This window comes from Macaca mulatta, chromosome 9 (genome assembly GCF_049350105.2).
Source record: "Macaca mulatta isolate MMU2019108-1 chromosome 9, T2T-MMU8v2.0, whole genome shotgun sequence".
NCBI classification, from domain to species: Eukaryota; Metazoa; Chordata; class Mammalia; order Primates; family Cercopithecidae; genus Macaca; species Macaca mulatta.
The window spans coordinates 32,261,074-32,274,277 of NC_133414.1; the positions used below are offsets into that span (position 1 = coordinate 32,261,074).

A 13,204-nucleotide genomic window follows, 5' to 3' on the forward strand; every position below is an offset into this window, starting at 1 on the left:
AAGCTATATGAAATATGTTTGCTTTTAATACATTTAGAAAGATAAAGTTGTTTATTTTTTGGCAAAATAATTTTGTAGCAAACATAAGATTTTATTCATTATTACAAAACATTCAAGCCAGTATCTTTACTCAAATCTAAGAATGACTGAGGAGCATAAGAAGTTAACTAAGAGCTAATGACCTTCCAAGGACACTAAGCTAGACAAACGGAAACTTTTGAAATGCTTTGTTAACGCCATTCTCTCAATATTCTTTTTGTTATTATTATCACTAAAACTGTTAATATTCAGTTGAGTCACACAGTTGAAATTTGGACCTTGATAACTGAACTCCAACATGGTGAAAAGCAGCAGGTCGTTTCATTTAACCTTCTATCACCATCACAAATACTTGTGCACACTCTCTTTCCACGACATTCTGACATTCACCGAGTCAGCTGTTACTCAATAGAGCTGGTGAACAGGGAAATATCCCGCAAAAGAGGTTTAGTGACCTGCACAGATACGGCATGGCAAGAAATCTTCCACAACAAATTAAAAATGGGCCCTTCTTCTTTATAAATTTTCTTTTTCTTTTGAGACAGGGACTCGCTCTGCCACTCAGACTGGAGGGCAATGGTATGATCATAGCTCACCCTGCAGCCTCAAACTCCTGGGTTCAAGTGATCCTCCTGCCTCAGCCTCCCAAGTAGCTGGGACGACACAGGCACACCACCATGCGTGGCTAGTTTTCAAACATTTTTTTGTAGAGTTGAAGTCTCACCATGTTGCCCAGGTTGGTCTCAAACTCCTGGGCTCAAGAGGTCCTCCTACCTCAGTTCCCTAAGTGTTCGAATTACAAGCATGAACCATAAATGGCGCCCGGCCTACTTTTATTTTTCAATAGCAGTTGGAACAGTTAAGTATCTGGGATGACTAACAAGATGACAGTTGGTGAAGAAAACCTTTTCCTCAGTGGGATAAACAGAAAGATAGGGTTTCAACATCAGAATGTAAAGTCAGTTGGGAACAATTAAACCAGGACACATGCAAAAAGATGGAAGTTTCTTGCCTTTAGTCAAAACACTATGATTATGAGACTAAAGTGGTAAAGATCACAATGTTTCAAAAAGCAGGGAACCAAAATTACAAAGGTATCATTTTTATACTGTAATTTCAAAAGTAAGTTCACTTTATCTAAAAGAGGTATTTCTGAGGAATGTGCAAACTACATTTTAAAAAATGAATTGTTTCACTGCTTTATAGTAGAGTTTTACAGATGCTTTACCTTCACTGCTGATTTATCTTTAACTCACAGTGATTTATAATTTTTTTGCTGCACGTTTTTCTACACCTCAGCTTTTATGTCAAATAGTTCATGATTTGTAAGTACAAATGCATAAGGTTGGACAGCCACAGATCTTTAAGAAGTCAAGTATTCCCTTGTTATGCAGATAATTATTCCCTAACATTTCTGCTGGTAAGTCTTGACTGTTCCTTGTTTCTTTAATGAAGACACACCTTTCCTGAACATAGAGGGACCATCTACAATACTGACACTTCGAAGAAAATAATAAAAAAGAACACGAAGTCCCAGGCACTGGCAGGTACTGAGGTGACTGGTTTGTGCTGGTCACCTTTGAGGAGCTGACCAGATTAGCTGTCTGTGAGTTAGCTGGCATCTACAGATCCTGTCGTGTGACTGATGCCATCAGATTCTGACCTGAGCCAGTACCAGGAGTGAAGGCAGCGGAGTTTGAAAGCTGTGGTGACTACTTTGGATTCCTTTGCCTTTGAATTCTGCCATCCTTCTTCTCCACCAATATGTTTATTGTCTTTTAGTGATGACTACGAAACCTGGGTTGAAGGGAATATCTACTCTCATCCACAGATGAAGAGTATGTCAGTTATCTTTCCCATCTCCCTGGAGATGGGGTCATAACACAGCCCACTGCTTCTCCCTGCCTCGAGGCTATGTGTGCCTGTGAGCGGTCTCCTTAGGCAGATCCTCCCATTCCAGAGCCGGCCTCCTGGCTGACCATCCACACACACTCCCCTCAGATTGTAGGTTCACCCACTTGCTGTCTTCCTACAGAACCTTGCCCAGCTGGCCCCACCCTGTGCTCTCTACTTCCACCTCCTGTTATTTGGTGCTGGAGAAATCCAACCATTGTGAACGCTGGACAATGTTGTAAGTTCAAAGTTTCTAGTTCAAAACCGATTCCACAGTCTATTTACTTGTCCCTAAGAGACTCTTGGTGGCCCAGGTTCCTTCCCCTGCTCTTCTGAGGCACTCTCCCTCTGCCGCACCCCTGCCCTATCCCCAGGGCCATCTCTCTCTTGCCAATGATTTTTGACACTGACTTCATGGAAAAAAGAGAGGCTATTATGTGGGAACTCATTCATTATCCCTTTTATATGTAAACTCCCTTTTTGTCTTTGATTATGCCACACAAATGAGTTTATAAAAACCTTTTCTGTAGTGGGGAAAAGGAGGAGAAGTACTATAACTCTAAATATACAATGCTCAAGTCCTGATACATTAAAATGTACAAAAAGGTGCATCTGAAAATAAGGAAATGGAGTATTCCCAAACCTTGTCTGGAGGCTACCCTTCCTTCCAGGCCCCTTGTGCCTCGGGGATCCTGCACCACTGGTGAGCTCCCCAGCTCTCAGAGAGGCTGGCCTGTGACCACCCTATCTAAAAGGAGCTGCTCAGCCCCATGCGATCACTTGCTGTTTTCTTTTTCTGCTTCATTGTCCTTCGTGGTACTTACCTTCATGATGATATTACATTATCTGTCTCCTCCCTAAAATGTCAGCTCCAAAAGAGCAGGGGCTTGTTTTGTTACCGCCAGGGCCACAGTCTCCTGATCAGCAGCTGGCAGTTGTACAACATATTTTTTACCAAAGGAGCGAACTATTAACTCTCAACCATATTGACATGCCTTCTTTCTGCTATGCTATTGCTGAACACAAAAACAGAAAAACAACAGCAACAAGAAAGAGTCATTAGGCCCTATCTCCTTCCTTTTCTTCCTGAGACAATCTACGGTAGATATGTACATATACACTGCCTCTACTCATCCATTTCTATTCTTCCCTCAAATCTCTAGAATCCTGAAGTTCTATTTCGAAGAACTAAAATGCCCCTCAGTCAGAAGTCAGACTGAATGCTTAATCTGCTATCTGAAGTCCTCCACCAATTCTTGGTATTAACACCTCCAGTCCATAGACGTGAAAACAACGTTTCTTGCAAGATCACAAAGCAGGTATTGAGAGTTGGATTTTCACCCAGGTCTATCTGGCACCAAAGCTGCTCTCCCTCCATTCCAACACACTGAACTTAACTAAGTTGTTTAGCAATTTATCTGTTTACATGTCAGTCTCTTCCAGTGGCCGGTGAGTGCCACATAATCCATCTCAATGTTGAGGAAAGAAAGATCATTTTGAACAACCTTTTTCCAATCAAAGTGCAACTGTTAGGAGAGAGAGACCTGTCTTTCTTCTAAGAGAAATCTACAGCATGGTCACTGGAGAGGTAGTTAATGAACTCACACATAGCAACACGCAATGCCCTATAGAACTGTATCTATGGCCTTCTTTTAACAGAGCTTCTGGTGACCAAATCAGGCTTACACCAGAATCTGACTTTATTGAAGGAACAATTACACAATAGATTTAATGACACTTTTAAGCAGTGACAAAGTAATTTTTTGATGAGTAAAAATGAAGAAAAAAATGACTAAGGTCTTTCATAATTTTAAAAATAATACACATTTCTTAGATACTTCTTAATCTTACACCACCTTCTTCTAAAACTGACAACACTAAAGAACATTAGGACTGAAAGAAAAGTCTAAAATGCTAAAGGAATTTCTAAATTCCTCATGTGGCAAGTCCTGCTCCTTTAGTAAACTTGAGAATACATCAGTGCTGAGGTGTAATGATTTGGATCTGAGGAATTTTCTTTTTGTGGGAGGCTGGGGGAGGAGTTCCTCAGAGAAAACAAGACAAACTGCATTACATGTATGATAGAGAGTAGACGTCTGGCTTTGTTGTTTCTATTTATTATACTGCTGGAATGAATTTGAGCAAGATAACAATCCTTCAGCCTTCCTGGTCATAGTTTCCTGTCTTTAGCAAGAGAGGATTAGATTAGATTAGTGTTTCTCAAAGTAGGGCTTGCAGAACCTCAAGGAGGGTCCCAAATATTCTTTTCATACTCATATCAAGATGGCCTTTGCCTTGTGACGACATTTGCACTTGTTGCGCTGTGGGGTAAAACTTCTCTAGCAACTTAGCCAAGTAAGGCAGCGCCCACAAACTGTTCAAGCAGTCCTATACTTCACTGTGGCACTCTCACAGTGGAACAACAAAAAAGCAGTACAAAATTTTAGTTTTATAAAATTTTGGTCCTTGAGTACATGCCTTTTTAACATTCTGTGATGAAATCGTTTGCAGTCAAAGTACACGTCTGCTTCATATGGAAATAGGACTGTTGTCCTGAGGACAAGCACTCGATTCAGCCCTGAAGCTGATCTGGCTACTTTTTTCATGGAATACCATTTTTACTTGAAAAAATGGCTGACAGACGTATGTTGAAATATGTTGAATGAACATATTAAGACTTGGGTATCTGGCAGACATTTTCTCAAAAGTGAATGAATGGAGCTTGGCATTACAAGAAATAACTTCTAACAGTATTTGTTGCCAATGATAAAAGTCATTTTCTTTCAAGTGGCAATTGGAATTTTGGAAAATCTGAATTCACCACCAGCAGCTTGAAGCTTCCCAGTAGTTACTTTTCAGATAAATCTGGTGCTTATGGGCGCGGTGGCTCACGCCTGTAATCACAGCACTTTGGGAGGCTGAGGCGGGCGGATCACGAGGTCAGGAGATGGAGACTATCCTGGCTAACACAGTGAAACCCTGTCTCCACTAAAAATACAAAAAATTAGCCGGGAGTGGTGGCGGGCGCCTGTAGTCCCAGCTACTCGGGAGGCTGAGGCAGGAGAATGGCGTGAACTCGGGAGGTGGAGCTTGCAGTGAGCCTCGATCGCGCCACTGCACTCCAGCCTGGGCGACGGAGCAAGACTCTGTCTCAAAAAAAACAAAAAAACAAAAAAAAACTGGTGCTTACATTAATGAATGCTTTTTAAAATATTGTACAATGAAGTATATGGGAGATTTGCATAACACACTGAACTAGTGTTTTCTAAATGACCAGTTTAGTTTAACGTCACATGCATCAATAAAAGAATCACTCAAGTATGAGACCCAAAATGTAATAGAATACAAAAGTACATGGACAGGGTTTCAAATTTCACAGTACAACTAAACTGAAAGAAGTTTACGTCTGACAAATTTTGGCGTAGCATCAAAGAAAAATATCCATGATTATCTGAAAAGCCTACCAAAATATCCCCTTCCTTTCTGACTATTGGAAAGTCAACTTTTTAAAAAACATGTCAACATATACAATATCACAACTGACTGAATGCAGGACTAGCTATGTGACTCAAACTATGAGTCTCTTTAATGAAGCCAGAATTTAAAGATATTTGCAGAACATAAATCAATGCCAGTCTTCTCATTATTATTATTATGTTTTTACCTTGGAAAAATATTTAGGTTGGTGCAAAAGTAATTGCGGTTTTTGTCATTAGTTTTATAGTATGGTCAATTTCATTAAACTAGGTTATTTTTGTTAAGATGTAATGAGCTTATTGTTATTTCAAAATAAATCCATAAATATATTTTTCTTTTTATGATCACTAAATATTGACAGCTACAACTCATACAAGCAAATGCTCTTTAGAGTCCTCAATAATTTTTGAGAGTGTAAAAGGTCCTGAAGCTACAAAGTTTGAGAGCAACTGAATTAGATGAAATCTAACTTACTACGTCTTTTGAGATTCTATAATTGCGTGTGTGTATGAGTGAGTGGGTAGGTTTGTGTGAATGAGAATAGGAAATCAAATCTAGAAATGTTTTACTTTTTGTTGTTAGGTTTTATTCCCTTCACCTTTGTTTCCTTGAGAATATAACATGGCAGATCAATAGGAGAGAGTTTTGATAATAAAGTATTAAAAGGCAATTCATCCTAACACAAATATTAATTATAATTAAAATATCACTAGCTGTCAATGTTAGACTATGAACCAAATAAAATGCTTGACAAAAATGTTATATAATGTTTCAGAAACTTATCTTATTTGAATTTATATTTATGGAATATCAGATAAGTTATATTCAAATGACATTTATATTTTCCCCCAATTTTAAGAAATATCATCACAAGATACTCTTGGTAGTATATAATCTTTTCAAAAAACAGAGCAGTGTTTTTAAAGAATTTGTTTTTGTTTTTGTTTTTGTTTTTGAGACGGAGTTTCGCTGTTGTTGCCCAGGCTGGAGTGCAATGGCACGATCTCAACTCACTGCAACTTCCGTCTCCCCGGTTCAAGCAATTCTCCTGCCTCAGCCTCCTGTGTAGCTGGGATTACAGGTGCCTGCCACCCCACTCAGCTAATGTTTTGCATTTTTAGTAGAGATGGGGTTTCACTACGTTGGCTAGGCTGGTTTTGAACTGCTGACCTCGTGTGATCTGCCCGCCTCAGCCTCCCAAAGTGCTGGGATTACAGGTGTGAACCAGTGCACCCGGCCTGAAGGATTTTTTTAAACAAAAAGTATTCAAAATCATTTAAAATTATTTTATCCAAACAAAAGTAATCACAAGTTGCTCTTCCTTATTAATACAAGTTAGATGCTGGAATCTATAAATGTTTTTAGGATTTTGGTGCCCATTAATTTAAAGACAAGAGCAATATGTTTACTCTATTAAAAGCATTACTAGATTTATGAATTTCTATTCCTATTGCTATTGGATTTTTAAAAACAGAAAATGCCTATCCTTTATTTTTGGCTGCATAACATCCTAAATACCCCGGTCAAACTACTTTGCTTTTATCCCTGCTCAACCCACCACGCTAACCATCTGCATAAATAAAGATGCAAGCATCTGCCATATTGCAAATGGTCTCAGGGGCAGATGTTTCCATCCTTGTGTTCATGTCACTGGGGCTGGGTACATTATTTGAACAGATGTACACAATCTGAAAGTGTTGTGTCCCACAGTGAAATGTCTCCAACTGCTTTCTATCACAGTACATAAATGCTATTTGCACCTGCATTTATGTTAATGATATAAACGCAGCAGGGGTTCTGACAAAGTGAGATGTGATGCTATGAAATATATTTACATGGTTAATTGGAATTTCTGAGAGACTCTGCTGCCAAACGGCCACACTGGCAATGATACATACCCAAGTAAATTATCTGATTACCAGCCTGCTTTTTAAGCCACAGAAATACAGCTATTTCGGCCGGCCACAGTGGCTCACGCCTGTAATCCCAGCACTTTGGGAGGCAGGCAGATCACCTGAGGTCAAAAGTTTGAGGCCAGCCTGGGTACCACGGTGAAACCCCGTTTCTACTAAAAATACAAAACATTAGCCGGGTGTGGTGGTGTGTGCCTGTGATCCCAGCTAGTTGGGAGTCTGGGGCAGGAGAAACGCTTGAACCAGGGAGGCGGAGGTTGCAGTGAGCCAAGATCGTGCCATTGCACTCCAGCCTGGGCAACAAGAGCCAAACTCCATCTCAAAAAAAAAAAAAAAAAAAAAAAAAAGAAGAAAGAAATAAATACAGCTATTTCAAACAACAAAAATAATCATAATCTAAATTTACTAATATTTTAAACTCTAATATTTTATTTCAACTTCCATATATGGCTGGTCTACTTTATGGTTTTAGGCCACCCAGGTCATTTCCATTTATTCTAAAAGGATATTTCTACAGGCATGTGTGTGTTTTCCATTTGTTCTTCTGTCAACAGTATAACATACTAATAATACACAATGGTATTTTGTAGAAGTTATTACATCGGAAAGTTCCAATTTCCAACATTAAGGAGTTAACCAAAACCAGCTTGCAAATGTCAATTTGTACTTGCTCTGCAGCATAAAATGGTACCAAAAGTCCAAGAACAGCATTTACACTACTTGTTAAGATCAAAATGTTTCCATATGAATATCACATATTTGGAAACATAATATTTTGGTAATACACAGGGAATGATATTTTCCCCCCATAATGAGGTCATAAAGCAATGTTAACCACTAAATTCAAAGCATCGAATTACAGTGGTACTCCTTGCTACTGTGCGTTCAATGTGAGGGCTGGAGAGTCACAGATCTTGCAACAGCAGTTTTCTTTGTAGCTTTACCGAACTAAGAATTTATGGTCACCTTCAAATAATATATTACTTTATTAACTTGAAGTTTATAATATTAACTATGCACAAAGTCATTTTATCTGAGAAAAAATCATAAAAAATAGTTTTTATTCTGCACATTATCCTGATGCTTCTACTGTGCTTTCAAAGTTTTTTACAAGGCGTATTCATATACAGTTGATTCTCGTTATTTGCAGATTCTGTATCTGTGAATTTCCCTAATTGCTAAAATTTATTTTTAACCCCAAAATCAATACTTGTGGTGCTTTCATGGTCATTTATGGACATGTGTGGAGAACAAAAAAGTTTGAGCCACTTGACATGCAAATTCCCAGCTGAGGCAGAACAAGATGATGTCCTGCTTTCTTCCTTCAGCTCTCATACTGTAAACACACATACTTCTTGCATTTCAAAAACTGCCACTTTTTTTTTTGCACTTTTTGTGCTTTTTCTTGGTGATTTTACTGTTTACTTATGGTCTCCAGCATAGTGCTGGGTGCTGTCTAGTGCTCCTACACACAAGACAAGTGTGATGTGCTCTACGGAGAAAACACTTGTATTAGAGAAGCTTTGTTGAGGCATGAGTTATAGTGCTTTTGTCTCTGAGTTCAATGTTAAAAAATTAACCCTGTCTATTAAAGTATTTTTTTTTAACAGAAATACACTTATAACAAGGTCATGTATCAGTTGTTGACAAAAATGTTGTGATTAGAGGCTCACAGGAACCTAAACTTGAATATCCCCTGGGAACAAATGGCTCAGTATTTGCTAATTCAGTATTCCTAATAACCTTCTAGAAAATAAATACTACAAATAATGAGAATGAGAATCAACCATACCTACTGCATTTGACCGTTACAGGGCAAGAATTACTATCCCCATTGGAAAGACGAAGGGACTGAGGTTTACTGATTTGGCCAAAATCACAGAGCCTAAAAAGAAGCACATAACAATGACCAGAGCTCAGCTGTCCAGATCAGTGTTCTTCCACCAGATGGAGAGGAAAGGGGAGATATGGGCAAGGAGGAAAAGAAAAAAATAGAGAGCTTAAGAAAATAGCTTTCATACCATGTTCGAAACAGTGAAACTACGATTAGATAACAAGAGTAAACCACTTTCAGGTTAAATCCCCATAAAAGGAAACCCCTGCTTGGATAGGCAGCCCAGTGTTATTAATTACAACAGCTGCAAGAGAGAAGAGCTTAGTTTGGTTTTACTTTCCTCCGCCTTTGCTTCTTTTGCTGTCTCTTCAAAGGCAATAAATACTTGTTAAATGAACATTTGCTTTCATTGGCTTTAGAATTCCATCCACTTTGGTGCTTCATTAAAAAAAAAAAGATTACAACATTTTCACAGCATCAGATGTGATTTATAAAAACTGTTTCAGGGTTTAAGACATTTTATACATAATTTAATATGCATTTGAGAGACTACTACATGCAGGGGTGTTTTAAACCCTGCTAAAGACAGAAAATTCATCAAGAACTTTATAAAAGACCTAACTGATACTAAGTCCAAAATAAGTAAGATCTTTTCCCCAAACTTTAAAAATGATATGAGTATTAACTAGCTCCTCCCTAAGTGTGCCTTACTTGAGTTCTAATATCCTATATTCATGAATACCAAAATTTTAGGTCTGTAAGCTATAAGTATATACTTTTATGTCTGCAAGACATAGAATACATTTTTAGACAGTATCATAACTATTTATTTTTTATTGAATCAGAAAATCTAGGGTTTTTTAAAAGGATTCAAATATGAATTCACATGATAGTAATGGCCTTGGCTGTGCAGTCCAATCATGTACAGATTTGGGAAATCAGTAGTAGCTGTACAGCACATGTCCAGCTAACTGCAGTGGGTCCAGAGGGGGCCGCCTGTGTGTCTGCCTCAAAGCATTTGCTCTCTCTCCATCCCCATTTCTTACTTTTATGAAATAGAAATAGCACTCACAATTTGAAAGCTTCCTTTAAATAATACAAATGTTATGACAGAGTTGAGAAAAGTGGTAGAAGAACTGTATAAGAAAACTTTTCTACCTGCAGAAGATTTGTCTAGGAAGTGGCAAACTTAACTGTAAGGCTGACAAGTGACTAAGAATTGAGAGACTCGGTGGGGCGCGGTGGCTCAGGCCTGTAATCTCCGCTCCTTGGGAGGCTGAGGAGGGCGGATTACGAGGTCAGGAGTTCGAGACCCAGCCTGGCCAACATGGTGAAACCCCGTTTCTACTAAAAATACAAAAATTAGCCAGGCGTAGTGGCTCGCTCCTGTAGTCCCAGCTACTAGGGAGGCTGAGGCAGAAGAATCGCTTGAACCTAGGAGGTGGAGGTTGCAGTGAGACAAGACTGCACCACTGCACTCCAGCCGGGGTGACAGAATGAGACTCTGTCTCAAAAAAAAAAAAAAAAAAAAGGAATTGAGAGACTCCACTAAAACAGACTCTCACTTGACTTAAATGAAGACTCCTTCCTGACCAATGAACAATGGGGTTTGCATTAACCAACTGTGTAGGAACTTAAAATTCATTCTGACTACCCAAGATACAAACTTCAATGATCAACTGGCATAATCACAGTGAACTACCTCTTCTTAGCACATAAAACACATACATTGTCCCTGTCAGAGAATCATTTGGTGATACTGCTCACCTGTGTGAGTTTTCTTATGTGGCACGTAAATAAATTCACTTGCATTTTTAATTAGTGTGGTGACTGTCTTTCACCAAATCTAAATAGTTGGCCTTATTACGTTGTTTTCATGCCTCTTTTTTGAAAAACACAGTTTAGTTCATCATTTGAAAATATCAGACAAAAAAAGGAATACGGAAAACTAAATCATATCCCTAAATCCTGAAAGAATGATATAGAAAACTACAACAAAATAAGTCTCATGAACTTCTCAAAATTCTATAAATTATATTCTCACACAGAAAGGAATAACGGTGACACTAGGTTATAATAGAAAACCTATAATATAGTATAACTTATCATTAGAGTGATAGCACAATGTTAAATCTCTTTATCTGAAATTAGATAACATTTAAGTAGAAGAAACCAGAATTTTAAATTTGTTTTCTCCGTTAATAATGCTGCCAGTTCTTCCTAGCTTTAAACCCCCTGGCCTAAATTCCACTTGCTTGACTTGTACATATATGTTAATATCCTGAACAAATGTCATCTCTTCCATTGTGTTTCCTGACCAGCCTCAAAATCTTTAGCTTAACCAACTGTTCTTTCATTCTGATTTTCAAAGTATGTCATACTCACTTCTAGTACAGCATTAGTCATGCTTTATTCTAGTTAAGGACATGCATATATGCTGTTCCAACAGGATTTTAGAGCCTAAAAGCTCAGGCTCTGTATGACTTACCTTTGGATTCTTCACAGCATCTGATAGTTCCTGGTACAAATTACCTTGGTGATCATTAAACCTGCTTCTACCATATGAACTTTGTTTGGGGACAGTATGTTGGTACAGCATATTTTCCTTAATTTAAGGCTCACAACTCTGTTGGTAATGTCTTATCTAAATTTTATACAGAAATGCATATAATATGTGTGTATGTGTTTATAAGTTGGAAATTCAAAGGTATCATAATTTATAGCTAGCCATCAATGGTTTGTTAAATAAGTCAATCTGCATTTAATAAATAGCATGTGCCCAGCAAACTTCTCATGTCACACAAATTATGTACATGTAATTAAACAAATATATATGTAATATATATGTATACGTGTGTGTATATATATATCAGACAAAATATATATATATATTTAGAGACAAAGTCTTGTTCTGTTGCCCAGGCTACAGTGCCATGCATGGCATGATCACAGCTCACTGCAGCCTCAAACTCCTAGGCTCAAGCAATCCTCCTAGCTCAGCCTTCCAAGTACCTGGGACTATAGGCATGAGCCATCATGCCCAGCTAATTTTGAAATTTTTTTTGTAGAGATGGAGTCTTACTATGTTGCCCAGGCTGGTCTCAAACTCCTGGCCTCAAGTTATCCTCCCAACTCGGCCTCCCAAAGTGCTGGGATTATAGGTGGGAGCTGCTACACCTAGCCATAAATTATATTTGATCATAAACAGAATCATAATAAATCTGATGCTTTTGTTAAAACATATTAATATTAACCTAAGACATACAGAAAGTATTTGAATGAATGAATAAATTAATGAATAACTGGGCAATTCTTAGGCGTTACACATATTCATATACCTAATTTTTCCTTATAGATGTAATTTCCCATAATTTAAGTTATAATTTCTGCTCACTTTGATTTAAAATGGCTTTAAGCATTCATATGTGTAATTAAGCATAGTATTTTTGATCAGAGAAGAAAAAGGAGATGATCAAAAATTATTAGAAATATTCTTTATAAATTTTAAATTATAAATTATTCTAAATTCTTATAGAAATATTCTTTATGAATTAAATATTCTTTATAAGTATTCTTTATAAATATATGTTCTCTATAATTTATATAAATATTCTTTATAAATTTTTTGATAGATCTGGGTTCAAATCTTGGATCAGTCACTTACTTGTTGGTGGTCTTGGCAAAAAATACCTAATCTTGAACTTGTAAAATAAGGTTTACGTCTAACTTATTGTGAAGATTAAATAAAATAAAGGATGTAAAGTTGTAGGCAGAATGATATCACACTGGAGGCACATGATTTAGGTTTTCTAAGGCTATTACATCTCCTCTGTCAAATTCCAGGATTGGGCTTAAGCATCTTTAGTCCCAGAAAAGATTGGTGAGGAGGTTCACTTGAGCTCTGGGTAAGGCAAAGGGGTCTTACTTTCTGGTCAATGGAGGTATCCAAGCTTATGTTATAGCCCAGGGAGGTAGACATCAGAACAAAACAAACTGTGATGAGAATCAAAGCAGCCAAGAGGTGTGAGTGCTTTCTCCCTCTGTATCA

At 37.8% G+C, this 13,204-nt stretch overlaps 1 protein-coding gene across 12 annotated transcripts in view; it reads right to left on the reverse strand.

Annotated features, from left to right (window-relative positions):
* Window positions 1–13,204, reverse strand: part of ZNF438 (zinc finger protein 438) — a 181,801-nt gene that overhangs the window by 16,719 nt on the left and 151,878 nt on the right. The gene's annotated exons all lie outside the window — the stretch shown is intronic.